The 15,869-nt window shown below is 44.4% G+C and overlaps 1 protein-coding gene across 10 annotated transcripts in view; it reads right to left on the bottom strand.

Moving 5' to 3' along the window:
* The window catches only part of LOC141047561 (beta-1,4-galactosyltransferase galt-1-like), a 149,745-nt gene that overhangs the window by 100,508 nt on the left and 33,368 nt on the right, over positions 1-15,869 (bottom strand). The gene's annotated exons all lie outside the window — the stretch shown is intronic.

Raw genomic sequence — 15,869 nt, 5'->3', positions numbered from 1 at the left:
TCCGAGCTGCTACTGCGCAGGAGCAGGCGGCGCCATCTTAGAGGAGGAAATATTTTTATTCTTCTCCAGTAAGATGGCGCCACTGGCCCATGCACAGTAAATGCTATCAGATCACCTATATACACCACAATCAGAGCAACAAAAGTAATCCGCACAGCTGCAGCACCTATGTCAGAACACCTGGCCATGTCAGAAGCATTGTAAGCATCCACGCCTGGGCTCTCAGGTGCCAACCCAAAGAAAAACAAAACATGTAGTCAGTGCAAAAGAAGGATAAGGGTGGCACTCACATCCCATAAAATTCACTTTATTGAAGCTTAAAACATCCGAGGCAGGAGAGTCCCATGTGGAGTATAATGGACGACGGCTGTTATGAATGAGTCACCGTAGGAGGCAAAAACAGAAATACTAGCTAAGTCCAGAAAACCAGAAAAGTTGGCAGCTATCGGATTGCAGACCCCTGACCCTAACAACAACAACTTGCAGTAGCCGTGGGGGGTTCGTACGGTGCCCTAGACCCCTCGATCACAGCCGGAGAACTACATAGCCTAAAGACAGAAAGGGAAATCTAAACTGCCCCAGAGCAGACCCCAAAGCAATAGGCAGCCCCCAACATATAATGACAGTGAAGCAAGATGAAAACACTCACACAGATAGAAAGATAGGCTGAGCAAATGATGGGGCCCAAGCTAACTAAATAGGACAGAATAGGAAAGCTGCTGTCTGCAATCCGCCAAAACCCTCTCAAAACAAGAGCCAACAGACTGATAGGGAAAAAAGCCCTGAAGACGCTAGGCTTCAAAAGACTATATCAGTACTCAGGCATTTTCTGAAGACAGAGCAAAAATGAATTCAGCTCACCCAGCAGGGGAAGACAGAAATCCAGAAAAACAAGGCAAAACAAAACCAAAACACAAATGCAAAAAGCAGAGCAGAAAACTTAGCTTTTGTGGAGCAGGAATCAGACTGGTCTCCTAGAATCCCTCAGAGAAATCACCCGCAAGGCAGAAGGGCGCCGGCTGCCTTATATCCAGTCAGCAATTCCAGTCACCCAGTCATCATCATTCTGCTCAGGTGCTTTGTAATCAGCCTCACTACCTTCCTTCACCAGAAGAGGGAGTTCATCAGACCTCAATGGTGAAGGGGAAAATGAACTCACAACAGTACCTCCCCCTTGAGGAGGGGTCACCGAACCCTCATCCACGCCACCAGGGCGATCAGGGTGAGCCCGATGAAAGGCACGCACCAATCTTTTGGCATGAATATCAGAGGCAGAGACCCAGGAATTATCCTCCTGACCATAACCCTTCCACTTAACCAAATACTGGAGTCTCCATCTAGCCAGACTGGAATCCAGTATGTTCTCTACCTCATATTCCATGTTACCTTCAACTAATACAGGGTCCGGAGGTGCCACTCCAGGAACTACTGGTTCAACAAACCTCTTCAACAAGGACTTATGAAACACATTATGAATTTTAAATGTGACAGGAAGAGCCAAACGAAAAGATTAATAATCTCCAAAATCTTGTAAGGTCCAATAAATCTAGGCTTAAACTTAGGAGAAGCCACCTTCATAGCGATATTTTTTGATGATAACCACACCATATCACCAACCTTAAACTGGGGACCAATGGTCCTATGTCAGTTGGAAAACCGCTGGGCCTTTTCCTGGGAGAGAGATAACTTATCCACCACTTGGTCCCAGATCTGGTGCATTCTCTCCACCACAGTGTCAACACCTGGGCCGGCAGAAGGCTCCACCTTCCCTGAAGAAAATAGAGGATGAAACCCAAAGTTACAAAAAAAAGGTGACATCAAAGTGGCAGAACTAGCTCTATTATTTAAAGCAAATTCGGCCAAGGGCAAAAATGAAACCTAATCATCCAGATAAGCGGAAATAAAACATCTCAAATTCGACTCCAAGGTCTGGTTTGCTCTCTCTGTCTGCCCATTGGTCTGAGGGTGAAAAGCAGAGAAGGATAGCTGAATTCCCAGCTTGGAACAGAAAGTCCTCCAAAATCTAGACACAAACTGAACTCCTCTGTCAGATACAATGTTCTCTGGAATCCCGTGCAAGTGAACCACCTGTTGCAAAAACAAGGGCACCAAGTCAGAGGAAGATGGCAAATTAGGGAGTGGTACAAGATGAACCATCTTAGAGAACCTATCACAAATCACCCAAATAACAGTCATTCTCTGAGAGACAGGCATATCAGAGATGAAATCCATTGAAATATGGGTCCATGGCCTCCTGGGGACCGGCAAAGGTATCAACAACGCACTAGAGCGAGAACAAGGTTTAGACCGGGAGCAAGTCCCACAGGACTGCACAAAATTTCTGACATCACGAGACAAGGCGGGCCACCAAAAAGACCGACTCACCAGATCTCTAGTACCAAAAATACCTGGATGACCAGCCAATGCAGAGCAATGAACTTCAGACATCACTCTCTTTTTCCACTGGTCAGGAACATACAACTTTCCACTGGGACAACACTCAGGTTTGTCCTCCTGGAACTCTTCCAGAGCACGTCTCAAATCGGGCGAGATGGCAGAAAGAACTACCCCTTCGCCTAAGATGGTAGCAGGCTTGGTCACCACAGGAGAATCAGCAAAGAAGCTCCTAGAGAGGGCGTCTGCCTTGACATTCTTAGTGCCAGGAAGAAAAGAGACCACAAAATCAAAACGTGTCAAAAACAAGGCCCACCTAGCCTGTCTAGGGTTCAAGCGTTTGGCCGACTCCAGGTAAATCAAATTCTTGTGGCCAGTGAGGACCACGACATGGTGTTTAGCTCCCTCCAACCAATGTCTCCACTCCTCAAATGCCCATTTCATGGCTAACAGTTCCCAATTCCCCACATCATAGTTACGTTCAGATGGAGAGAACTTTCCGGAAAAGAAAGCACAGGGATTCATTTTAGATGTTACAGGATCCTTTTGGGACAAAACAGCTCCTGCACCAATCTCAGAAGCGTCCACCTCTACCTGGAACGGGAGTGAGACATCAGGTTGCCGCAAAACCGGGGCAGAAGTGAATCTTCGCTTCAGCTCCTGAAAGGAAGAAACAGCCTCCAGAGACCAATTCAACACATCAGCACCCTTTTTAGTCAGATCAGTCAATGGCTTGGCAATACTAGAAAATTTTGCTATAAATTTCCGATAAAAATTAGCAAAACCCAAAAACTTCTGGAGGGCCTTCAAAGAAGTGGGCTGAACCCAATCATAAATGGCCTGTACCTTGGCCGGGTCCATTTCAATAGTTGACGGAGACAAAATGAATCCCAAAAATGAAATCCTCTGTACCCCAAAAAGGCATTTCGATCCTTTGACATACAGGGAATTCTCCCTCAAGATCCGGAACACAGTCCGAACATGTTCCACATGAGAATCCCAATCCTTGGAGAAGATCAAAATATCATCCAGATAGATAATTAAAATTTATCCACAAAGTCTCGGAAAATGTCGTTCATGAAGCAATGGAAGACAGAAGGGGCATTAGTGAGCCCAAAAGGCATCACCAGGTACTCAAAATGTCCCACCGGAGTATTCAACGCCGTCTTCCATTCATCCCCATGCTTAATGCGGATAAGATTATACGCCCCCCTGAGGTCAAGCTTGGTAAACCAGCAAGCACCTTTAACTCTGGAGAATAGATCCGAAATCAGGGGTAACGGATACTGATATTTAATAGTAATTTTGTTGAGGGCACGATAATCAATACAAGGCCTTAATGAACCATCCTTTTTGGCCACGAAAAAAAAAACGGCACCTAAGGGTGAAGAGGATGGTCTAATATGACCCTTCTCCAACGCCTCCTTAATATAGGATCGCATAGCCTCGTGCTCGGGTACAGATAAATTGAAGAGCCGACCCTTGGGAAATTTACACCCCGGGCTCAGTTCAATTGCACAGTCATAACTCCTATGAGGAGGCAAAGACACAGACTCTTTCTCACTAAATACATCATAAAAGTCCGCCAAATAGTCAGGAACATCATGCGACTGAGAGGTGGAAAAAACTGGAGCCTCACTAAGGTCACACCGACAACCCCAACTCACCACAGACACAGATTTCCAATCCAAAACTGGATTATGAATTTGCAACCAGGGAAACCCCAGAACAATGGTCTCAAGCAAATTATGCAACACCAAAAATCTGCAATTTTCTTGATGGTCTGGGGCATTAGCACCTGGGTCCAAAACTGAGGTTTATTTTTCGCCAAAGGAGTAGCATCAATCCCCCTCAAAGGGATAGGCGTCCGCAGAGGTGTCATCGGAAATCCACAACGTTTAGCAAAATCCAAGTCCATTAGGTTCAGGGCTGCTCCCGAATCCACAAAAGCCTTGGCGGAAAATGTGTACAGGGAGCAGATCAGAGTAATTGCCAGAAGAAACTTAGGTTGAACACCACCCACAGAAAATGTGTGTGCAAAACGTTTCTCTCATTTAGGACAGACAGAAATAATATGCGAGGCATCTCCACAAAAAAAACACAGCTTATTACGCCTTCTGAACTCCTGACGTTGCTCCCTGGACAAAACTCTATCACATTGCATAGGTTCAGACACTTATTGAACAGGTGGCAACACCTCTCGTGCAGTCCTGCGTTCACGTAAACGCCGATCAACCTGAATGGCTAATGACATAGAATCGTCAAGACCAGAGGGAACAGAAAATCCCACCATAGTATCTTTTATGGCTTCTGACAAACCCTTCCGAAAGAGAGCTGCCAAGGCATTATCATTCCAGGTAGTAAGGACCGCCCACTATCGGAATTTTTGACTGTACAATTCTGCAGAATCTCGACCCTGACTCAACAGGGTCTTTTCAGCCTGATCAATAGCATTAGGTTCGTCATACAACAACCCCAAGGCTTGAAAAAATGCGTTCACATTAGACAAAATAGGATCATCTGGTTTCAAAGAAAACGCCCAATCCTGGGGATCGCCACGCAGCAAAGAGATGACAATTTTAACCTGCTGCACGGAGATCCCTGACGAGTTAGGCTTCAAGGCAAAAAATAATTTACAATTATTTTTGAAATTCAAAAATTTAGACCGATCCCCAAAAAATACATCAGGTGTAGGAATCTTTGGTTCAGCAGCATGTGAATGAGCAAGGTAGGCGGAAATTCCCCGCACTTCCGCAGCGAGCTGCTCCACACGATCAGACAATTGCTTTATCTCCATTGAGAGAAAAAAAAATTCCCCCTATGGCCTCAGCGATATAGAGGAAAAAATATACACACTCTTTTTTTTTTTACAATTCTTTCCTGCTATTGAGTACACTAGGATCTGCGGTATGGCGGGTGATTCTGTTATGAATGAGTCACCGTAGGAGGCAAAAACAGAAATACTAGCTAAGTTCCAGAAAACCAGAAAAGTTGGCAGCTATCAGATTGCAGACCCCTGAACCTAACAACAACAACTAGCAGTAGCCGTGGGGGGTTCCTATGGTGCCCTAGACCCCTCGATCACAGCCGGAGAACTACATAGCCTAAAGACAGAAAGGGAAATCTAAACTGCCCCAGAGCAGACCCCAAAGCAGTAGGCAGCCCCCAACATATAATGACGGTGAAGCAAGATGAAAAAACACTCACACAGATAGAAAGATAGGCTGAGCAAATGATGGGGCCCAAGCTAACTAAATAGGACAGAATAGGAAAGCTGCTATCTGCAATCCGCCAAAACCCTCTCAAAACAAGAGCCAACAGACTGATAGGGAAAAAAGCCCTGAAGACGCTAGGCTTCAAAAGACTATATCAGTACTCAGGTATTTTCTGAAGACAGAGCAAAAAGGAATTCAGCTCACCCAGCAGGGGAGGGCAGAAATCCAGAAAAACAAGGCAAAACAAAACCAAAACACAAATGCAAAAAGCAGAGCAGAAAACTTAGCTTTTGAGGAGCAGGAATCAGACTGGTCTCCTAGAATCCCTCAGAGAAATCACCCGCAAGGCAGAAGGGCGTCGGCTGCCTTATATCCAGTCAGCAATTCCAGTCACCCAGTCATCATCATTCTGCTCAGGTGCTTTGTAATCAGCCTCACTACCTTCCTTCACCAGAAGAGGGAGTTCATTAGACCTCAATGGTGAAAGGGGAAAATGAACTCACAACAGACGGCCGTTTTGCACGACTACGCTTCTATGGTTCCCTCCGGGAGTGTGACTGTTTGAGGTTGTGGACAGGTGTCTTTTATACTGCTAACAAGTTTAAACAGGTGCCTTTACTACAGGTAATGAGTGGAGGACAGAGGAGCCTCTTAAATAAGTTACAGGTCTGTAAATGCCCCTTTACATTTAGCGATGCACCAGCGATCCGACCAGCGATCCGACCCGGTCAGGATCGCTGGTGCATCGCTGAATGATCGCTAGTGAGCTGTCACACAGGCAGACCTCACAGCGATGCAGCAGCGACGCAGCGCACGATACTCACCTTTCACACACAGCGATCCTGACGTCCTCCCGCCCGCCTCCACGCATCGCTCGTCGGCACCAGCAGGAAGCCCAGCAGGAAGCGGACGAGGAGAAATGGAGCCGGACATTCTCGCATGATCGGCGATGGACAGCAGGGGAGCCGGTCGGAGGTAAGTATCACACATAGTGATATCACTAGCGATATCGCTATAACGTCACAAAATCGGCGATATCGCTATGTGTAAAACCCCCTTAAGAGCCAGAAATCTTGCATGTTTTTACGTGACAAAATTTTCCACCATAATTTGCAAAATAAATCTTGCCAAATCAGACAAGGTGATTTTCTGGATTTGTTTTCTCATTTTGACTCTCATAATTGTGGTCTACCTATGATGTCAATTACAGGCCTCTCATCTTTTTAAGTGGGATAACTTGCACAATTGGTGGCTGACTAAATACTTTTTTTCCCCACTGTATCCCTAGCCTTTATCATGATATTGCACTCATTCCGTCACGATCCATTTTTTGGATATGTGGCAGCTCTGGTTCCACTCGGTTTAAAACTTTTTTCCTTTTGGACCATTGAGGGTTAATGTAATTTTTTTCCCCCGCTGGCATTCTGGTGTTGCTACGGTGCTGCTGGGTCAGCTGATGCACTCCCACCATCCTGGAGAATGTCACCCGATGCGACAGCTGACTGTTGATGATACAGTTCTTTTCTGGAGACCAGCCTAGCAGGAGCAGCTGTCTGGTGTCAGCCACGTCAGGTGTCTGGAGTCCAGTTGCGGTTGTTATCAGCGGTGTGGAGCTTAACAGTGGTGCACATAAGCTAAGTGTGGTGTTTTTGTGACCTTGTCCCTTTGATGTTTGTCACTTTCCTCTGTGTGTTATTATCTGTAGTGGCTAGGCTAGCGCCCTATGCCAGACACTGCATCAGCCAGGGCAGTTTAGGTGACAGTGAGGGACGAGGTATCCTGACGGCAGCAGGGGGGGGGGGGAAGGACCCGCATAGGGCATTAGGTGAGTGCAGGGACAGGCTCAGGTTGGCGCTCAGGTGGTGACCATCCCTCATTCCCTATTGGCAGGGCCTTCCTCTCCCCTATTCCATCCCCATTGTGTGTTGTGCCATTAGCTGACCGACCATCCGTGACACATTCCCTAACTACAGTAACTTCAGCATTGCTATTAGATAGAGGCTGCTAATGATATGAGTTTATAATGCCATTGCTAGATTTCAATCATTATGTCAGTTAATCTTCTAACAGAGGGATTTTTAGTGAAGAATCAACAACAAGTGGGACACCATTGTGAAGTTGAACGAAATTTATTGGTTATTTTAAATTTTTGTGGAAATACAAAAACTGAAAAGTGGGGCGTGCAATATTATTCGGCCCCTTTAAGTTAATACTCTGTTGCGCCACCTTTTGCTGCGATTACAGCTGCAAGTCACTTGAGGTATGTCTCTATCAGTTTTGTACATCGAGAGACTGAAATTCCTGCCCATTCTTCCTTGGCAAACAGCTCTAGGTCAGTGAGGTTGGATGGAGATCATTTGTGAACAGCAGTTTTCAGCTCTTTCCACAGATTCTCGATTGGATTCAGGTCTGGACTTTGACTTGGCCATTCTAACACCTGGATACGTTTATTTGTGAACCATTCCATTGTAGATTTTGCTTTATGTTTGGGATTATTGTCTTGTTGGAAGACAAATCTCCATCCCAATCTCCGGTCTTTTGCAGACTGCAACAGGTTTTCTTCAAGAATGGTCCTGTATTTGGCTCCATCCATCTTCCCATCAATTTTATCCATCTTCCCTGTCCCTGCTGAAGAAAAGCAGCCCCAAACCATGATGCTGCCACCACTATGTTTGACAGTGGGGATGGTGTGTTCAGGGTGATGAGCTGTGTTGCCTTTATGCCAAACATATCGTTTGGCATTGTTGCCAAAAAGTTCGATTTTGGTTTCATCTGACCAGAGCACCTTCTTCCACATGTTTGGTGTGTCTTCCAGGTGGCTTGTTGCAAACTTTAAACAACACTTTTTATGAATATCTTTGAGAAATGGCTTTCTTCTTGCCACTCTTCCATAAAGGCCAGATTTGTGCAGTGTACGACTGATTGTTGTCCTATGGACAGACTGTCCAACCTCAGCTGTACATCTCTGCAGTTCATCCAGAGTGATCATGGGCCTCTTGGATGCATCTCTGACCAGTCTTCTCCTTGTTTGAGATGAAAGTTTAGAGGGACAGCCGGGTCTTGGTAGATTTGCAGTGGTATAATAGTCCTTCCATTTTAATATGATCGCTTGCACAGTGCTCCTTGGGATAATTAAAGTTTTAGAAATCATTTTGTATCCAAATCCGGCTTTATACTTCTCCACAACAGTATCAGGGACCTGCCTGTTGTGTTTCTTGGTCTTCATGATGCTCTCTGTACATCAAACAGAACAATGAGACACAGAGAAGGTGCATTTATACAGAGACTTGATTACACACAGGTAGATTATATTTATCATCATTAGTCATTTAGGACAACATTGGATCATTCAGAGATCCACAATGAACTTCTGGAGTGAGTTTGCTGCACTGAAAGTAAAGGGGCCGAATAATATTGCATGCCTTACTTTTCATTTTTTGTATTTCCACAAAAATTTAAAATAACCAATAAATTTCATTCAACTTCACAATTGTGCCCCACTTGTTGTTGATTCTTCACCAAAAAGTTACATTTGGTATCTTTATGTTTGAAGCATGATATGTGGGAAAAGTTTGAAAAGTTCCAGGGGCAAGGCACTATGTATATATACACTCACTGGCCACTTTATTAGGTACACCATGCTAGTAACGGGTTGGACCCCCTTTTGCCTTCAGAACTGCCTCAATTCTTCGTGGCAGAGATTCAACAAGGTGCTGGAAGCATTCCTCAGAGATTTTGGACCATATTGACATGATGGCATCACACAGTTGGCGCAGATTTGTCGGCTGCACATCCCTGATGCGAATCTCCCGTTCCACCACATCCCAAAGATGCTCTATTGGATTGAGATCTGGTGACTGAGGAGGCCATTTGAGTACAGTGAACTCATTGTCATGTTCAAGAAACCAATCTGAGATGATTCGAGCTTTATGACATGGCGCATTATCCTGCTGAAAGTAGCCATCAGATGCCTGTTCTTAGCTGAGAGGAGTGGTACCCAGTGTGGTCTTCTGCTGCTGTAGCCCATCTGCCTCAAAGTTCGACGCACTGTGCGTTCAGAGATGCTCTTCTGCCTACCTTGGTTGTAACGGGTGGCAATTTGAGTCACTGTTGCCTTTCTATCAGCTCGAACCAGTATGCCCATTCTCCTCTGACCTCTGGCATCAACAAGGCATTTCCGGCCACAGAACTGCCGCTCACTGGATTTTTTTTCTTTTTCGGACCATTCTCTTTAAACCCTAGAGATGGTTGTGCGTGAAAATCCCAGTAGATCAGCAGTTTCTGAAATACTCAGACCAGCCCTTCTGGCACCAACAATCATGCCACGTTCAAAGGCACTCAAATCACCTTTCTTCCCCATACTGATGCTCGGTTTGAACTGCAGGAGATTGTCTTGACCATGTCTACATGCCTAAATGCACTGAGTTGCCGCCATGTGATTGGCTGATTAGAAATTAAGTCTTAACACACAGTTGGACAGGTGTACCTAATAAAGTGGCCAGTGAGTGTATATATAATATAGTGGTACAGTAAAGGGTGTTTTACTGAATGGGAGATACATTTCTCCCAGCAGATTTATGTCTGGCCGGGTTTTTTCCTAAAGATAGGACCTACGATGACGTCATGGTCACGTGATCACCCCATGTGATGTCTACCTCACTTGTGGGAGGGGCTAGGGGCTATGTAATAGAGGTTGGTGTTTGGCACATGGCGAGTGTGTGTGGAAGTTACAGGAACTTGGCTGGACTTAGCCTGAACTTGTACACAGGATCCCCGTGCTGCAGGACTATAGCAGCAAGACTCAACAACCCTGGGAATGGCACGTGGCGGATGCCGCAGGACCTGGCAGCCGCTTAGTTAAGCCCGTCCCGTGCATGGGGTGAGTCTGGGACCAGTGGTTCTCCAAGCTGGAGTACATTTATGTTTTTCCCTTATTTTTTGTTAACCTGCTGTTTGCAAAGTGACATTAAACCACTGAAATTAGACTTTAAGCCTGTGTGTTGCCTCGTTACTGCAGCCCTGCCATTACCTACCAGAGCGAATCCGTAAAATACATACATACATATATATATATATATATATAGCATCGTGATTACTCGCTAATCCCGCCCCCTGCACAGTAGCTCCGCCCCACCACATCACCACACATAATCCCGCCCCCCACCCCATTACCACACACAATTCCGCCCCCCACCCCATTACCACACACAATCCTGCCCCCACCCCATTACCACACACAGTCCCGCCCCCACCACATTACCACACACAATCCCGCCCCCCACCACATTACCACACATAATCCCGCCCCACCACCACATTACCACACATAATCCGCACATCTTGCTGAATCCAGTTTGTTTTTGATTTTACACTGTGAATAAAATGTATCATTAGTATTATTCAGATTTTTAATGATTATTATTGTTATTAACTTCATTTTAATTTAATTTACCACCTGCGTAAGCGCTATTGAATGTTGTCATTATTTACTTAATCATCAGCAGCGCTAATTAGATAGCAATGAGCGTGCCGAGCGTTAGCTGGCTGGAAACAGCTAGTATTTTATACAATATATATATAATTATTTTTTTTTTCAATGAATCCCCCATTCTGGCCTACTTTAATGTTGCCAATATTACCACTCATAAGTTCACAATGTCTCCTATTGTGGTCTCCATACACATATAATGATCCTCATCCTATCCTCTTCATACTTATCATTTAAGTTTGGGAGGGTAGCTCATTCTGACAGATTTCCTTTAAAAGAGAATCTGTCAGCACAATACTGTAATAGAAAGTAAAGACATGTGTGACACCCCAGAGTCCGGTTGTCACAGTGACATTACCTCCCTCTAAGCGGTGAAGTAATGCTTGGAGGCAAAGGGGTGCTCCCATGCCAGATAAGATAGATTAAATCACAATTCCTGCTGCAGGTCAGAAAAGGGAGCTGCCTTATAAATTCTGGCCAGCAGATGGGGTTGGTGAGTCAGCTAGAAGTCAGCTGAGGGAGTTGTCATGGAAACGAGAGCAGCTGTGAGCAAATGACAAGACAGATAAAACCTGAGGTAAAAATATCTTTCTGGAAGGTCAAGTCAGTTCAGGATGGGAGGCTGATCTGTGAAGAGGGAAAGGGACAAGAGCAGAAACAGAGAGGCTAAAAACTGCGTATAGCAGACCCCAGAGCGAAGCGCTAATAGAGAGAAAAGGGACACCAGAGTACTTGGTGGTCAGGAGCTGTATGCCCTGATCGCCGAATCTGAAAGTACAGGGGACTGTAAGTTCCAGTGTGACATTGAACACCTGAGGGCACAGCAGCGGATAAGGAGCCCGGGGCTGACGGTGAAAAGGATGGTACCCGTGGAATAGGCTCACGCTGTCAGCCATACAGGTCAGAGAAACCATCAAGAAATAGAGGGTCACAGCTTAATTACAAACAGCAGAAACCCGCACACAAAGCGCAGAAAGGAAGGTCCTAAATCCCCACCTGGCAGGGTGGATCCCCTGAACGCCTCCAGGTGAGCCAGACTCAATCCATCACCTGTATGTGGTACTCCGGATTGCAACCAATAGCCAGTAAAAGGTAAAGAAACTGCACCTCTGTGTCCTTCTCTCATTTCTCTGCACCCCAACGTTCACCGCCATCTTAACTATTAAACAAATATATTTGCCCTGGGACTATTGCTCTACTTGTGGAGAGCTATTTTCCCCTCCGCTGCGACACACCAGCAGTCTCAGGGGAACAACACCGCAGCGCTGGTCGCCTCTGACCAGAATACCACAGGTGGCGTCACGTATTCATCTATAAACTTTATCTTCATTTTTACCACACAATATCACACAACTTTCCCCTATTTTATTTACTGGACCCCCCAGGGCCACGGACCGGGTAACCGCCGCCGTGACACCGTCCCCCATTGAAGTCGATGGGCCCAGTACAGAGTACCCCACGGCCCTGCGCGGGGCGCTCCAACATGGCTGTATGCTTTAATATTGATTAAATTGCAGAAATCTGCTTTGTTGAAAGGAGATTTCAGACAGAGGAGGGCATCACTGAAACAGCAGTAACCAGTCATTCACACACCAGAGGCAGGAGGAGGAGCCGAGGTATCAGACAGAGAGATGACCCATTGTGCAGTCCGGCCCCTGTGCACCAAAATCTAATTAGCAGAAAACATCAAACTTAACAAAAGAACAGTATAGTGGATTTTGTCACCAAAAGTATTAATGTAATCAGTATTACAGCAACATTACTGCTATGTCTTTACATTACAAAATTGTGCTGACAAGTTGTCACTAAGCAATATTATGAACTTATAGATTACAATAGCTATATTGATTATTTTCTTTTTCACTACTCATTAATTTAATTCACTCTATAGAATTTTAATAAAGAGTTAAAGGCTAACAATAACTTGCTTGGTTTCAGGAGCTTGATTTAATGCCTCCTGTCTTTCCTGAACCTGGCCCATGGACTTTTACTGTAGACATTTTACATTAAATACAATGTACAAATTACATACAATTTAAAAATTTACTTTGGGAAGATTGAAAACTCCACCAGCAAAGAACTTTTCAAGATTGTCTTTCTCTAAAGTGAATACGACTTTGTGCATGTAAATTAACGGATGCTGGTAGGAAAAAGCTAATTCAACGTTTTCTGGGGTCTAGTGAGTATGTTTAACATAAAATGTTCTTACATTGTGCTTGTACCATAATCAGTCCTTATACCATTATACATGAATTAGGCTTTTGGTTGATTCTTCTGGGTTGAGAAAATTTGTTAAATATTCCACAGTTCGTCGTCTAACTAAGGTTGGCCATACACGTTTATTCTGCATACAGCAATTTCTTTGGTCACTTGGCTCAGCCGAACATACTGTATGTGGAAAGGGGAGAAAGCTCTGCCACTCTTCGCTGACAGCAGCCCATCTCTTTGAAGACAAAAGGAGTTGAAGACGAAATTCCATCTACCTGACCGGTATCTGTCCAACAATATCTGTCCTGGGAAAGTTGGGGATCCCGCATAAACATCAGATGGTTGGCTGCTCACACTGAGGCCGGTTTCACACGTCAGTGGCTCTGTTACATGTAGTGACAGTTTCCTGACGTACCGCAGACACTAACACACGTAGATACTTTAAAATCAATGTGTCTCTGCACATGTCGGCGTGTTTTCACGGACACACGGTTCGTGTGAAAAACACGGAGACATGTCAGTGTTCGTGGGAGCGCACAGTCCACAAAAGTGCTGAACACGTGCACATGGAGAACAGTTCACACTGTCCTCCGTGTTCACGGATGGCCGCTGGGGAAGAAGCGCTGAGACACGTATCCATTGCTCATCCTAGAGCTATTCAAGGGTTAAATAAACACATACACACAATAAGAACAAAGTCTTTTAATTAAAGAATACACTACACACATTGTTTAAAGCTTTATTCTACTCCTAAATCCAAAAGGACGCCATCGTTCTCCTGTAAAAAAGTATAAAATAATAAACCAACAATATCCATACCTGTCCGGCGCTCAGTCACGTCCCAAGGCGTAATCCATCTCAGGGGTTAATCCGTTTACAGGCGGATTCAATGAACACATCCGGAAACACCACGCGTACAACAGAGGGTGGCACTTTGGGCATGGTGGGGTATCCACTGAGTCTAAAGCACAGGGATTATGCCCCATGGAGACAAAGCCCTAGGGTATGTGCGCTCGGTGCAGATTTGCCTGCAGAATTTTCTGCACAGAATCTGCCTCTCTTGGCAGAAAACGCGGGTAAAAATCCACACGGATTTGATGCGTTTTTGATGCAGATTTTCTTGTGGATTTGTATGCGTTTTTATAAGCTAAATGATCTATTATTTAACAAAAAAAGAGTTGTGATATCATTTTTTTGCCCAACCTCTTATTTTGCATACTCCATTGAAGAATAATGTTTACACACATATAGATATAGATATATCTATACAGTAGATTTATCTAAAGATATATCTATCTATAGCTATATATATATATCTATCCTTAGCTATATCTATCTATCTATCTATCTATAGATATCTACAGGGTGAGCCATGTATATGGATACACCTAAATAAAATTTGAATGATAAGTTTCTTGCATTGAAATCTGCTGCAATGACCCGGGTACTGCATTCACCAGATATCAACATAGTTTCTATCCGCTCCTTACGTGTTAACCTCTGCAACATGTCAATGGCTGTAAACAAAGAGAAACTTGTATATAACTCATGAAATAATAAAGTTACATTAAAACCAAGCACACCATTGTTTTTCTTGTGAAATTCTCAATAAGTTGGATGAGTCACCTGACCGTCTTCCCATTGGAAAAAATAAAGTTGGATCCAAAACGGCTGACTTCAAAATGGTCAACACCCATCTTGAAAAGTTTTCCCCCTCTCATATACTAATGTGCCACAAACAGGAAGTTGATATCACCAACCATTCCCACTTTATTTAGGTGTATCCATATACATGGCCCACCCTGGATAGATAGATGGATAGATACACGCGTGGTCAAAATTGTTGGTATCCCTCGTTTAATGACAAAAAAACCCACAATGGTCACAGAAATAACTTGAATCTGACAAAAGTAATAAAGAAATCTATGAAAATGAACTAATGAAAGTCAGACATTGCTTTTCAACCATGCTTCCACAGAATTTTTTAAAATGATGGTACCCTTAACTTTTGTTGCACAACCTTTTGAGGCAATTGCTGCAATCAAATGATTCCTGGAACTGTCAATGAGACTTCTGCACCTCTCAACAGGTATTTTGGCCCACTCCTCAAGAGAAAACTGCTCCAGTTGTCTCGTGTTTGAAGGTTGCCTTTTCCAGACGGCATGTTTCAGCTCTTTCCAAAGATGCTCAATAGGATTTAGGTCGGGGCTCATAGAAAGTCACTTCAGAATACTCCAATGTTTTCCTCTCAGCCATTCTTGGGAGTTTTTAGCTGTGTGTTATGGGTTATTGTCCTGTTGCAAGACCCATGACCTGCACCTGAGACCAAGTTTTATGACACTAGGCAGCACACTTCTCTCTAGAACCCCTTGATAGTCTGAGTTTCTATTGTTCCCTGCACAGATTCTAGACACCCTGTACCAGATGCAGCAAAGCAGCCCCAGAACATAACAGAGCGTCCTCCATGTTTCACAGTAGGGACAGTGTTCTTTTTTTGATACGTTTCATTTTTTTCATCTGTGAATATAGAACTGATGTGCTTTGTCAAAAAGTTCTATTTTTGT

The sequence above is a fragment of the Dendrobates tinctorius genome, unplaced genomic scaffold, assembly GCF_039654945.1.
Source record: "Dendrobates tinctorius isolate UK_male_01 unplaced genomic scaffold, ASM3965494v1 ptg000128l, whole genome shotgun sequence".
NCBI lineage: Eukaryota > Metazoa > Chordata > Amphibia > Anura > Dendrobatidae > Dendrobates > Dendrobates tinctorius.
The sequence above is the reverse complement of the archived record's forward strand: the minus strand, read 5'-3'. Positions and strand labels throughout refer to the sequence as shown.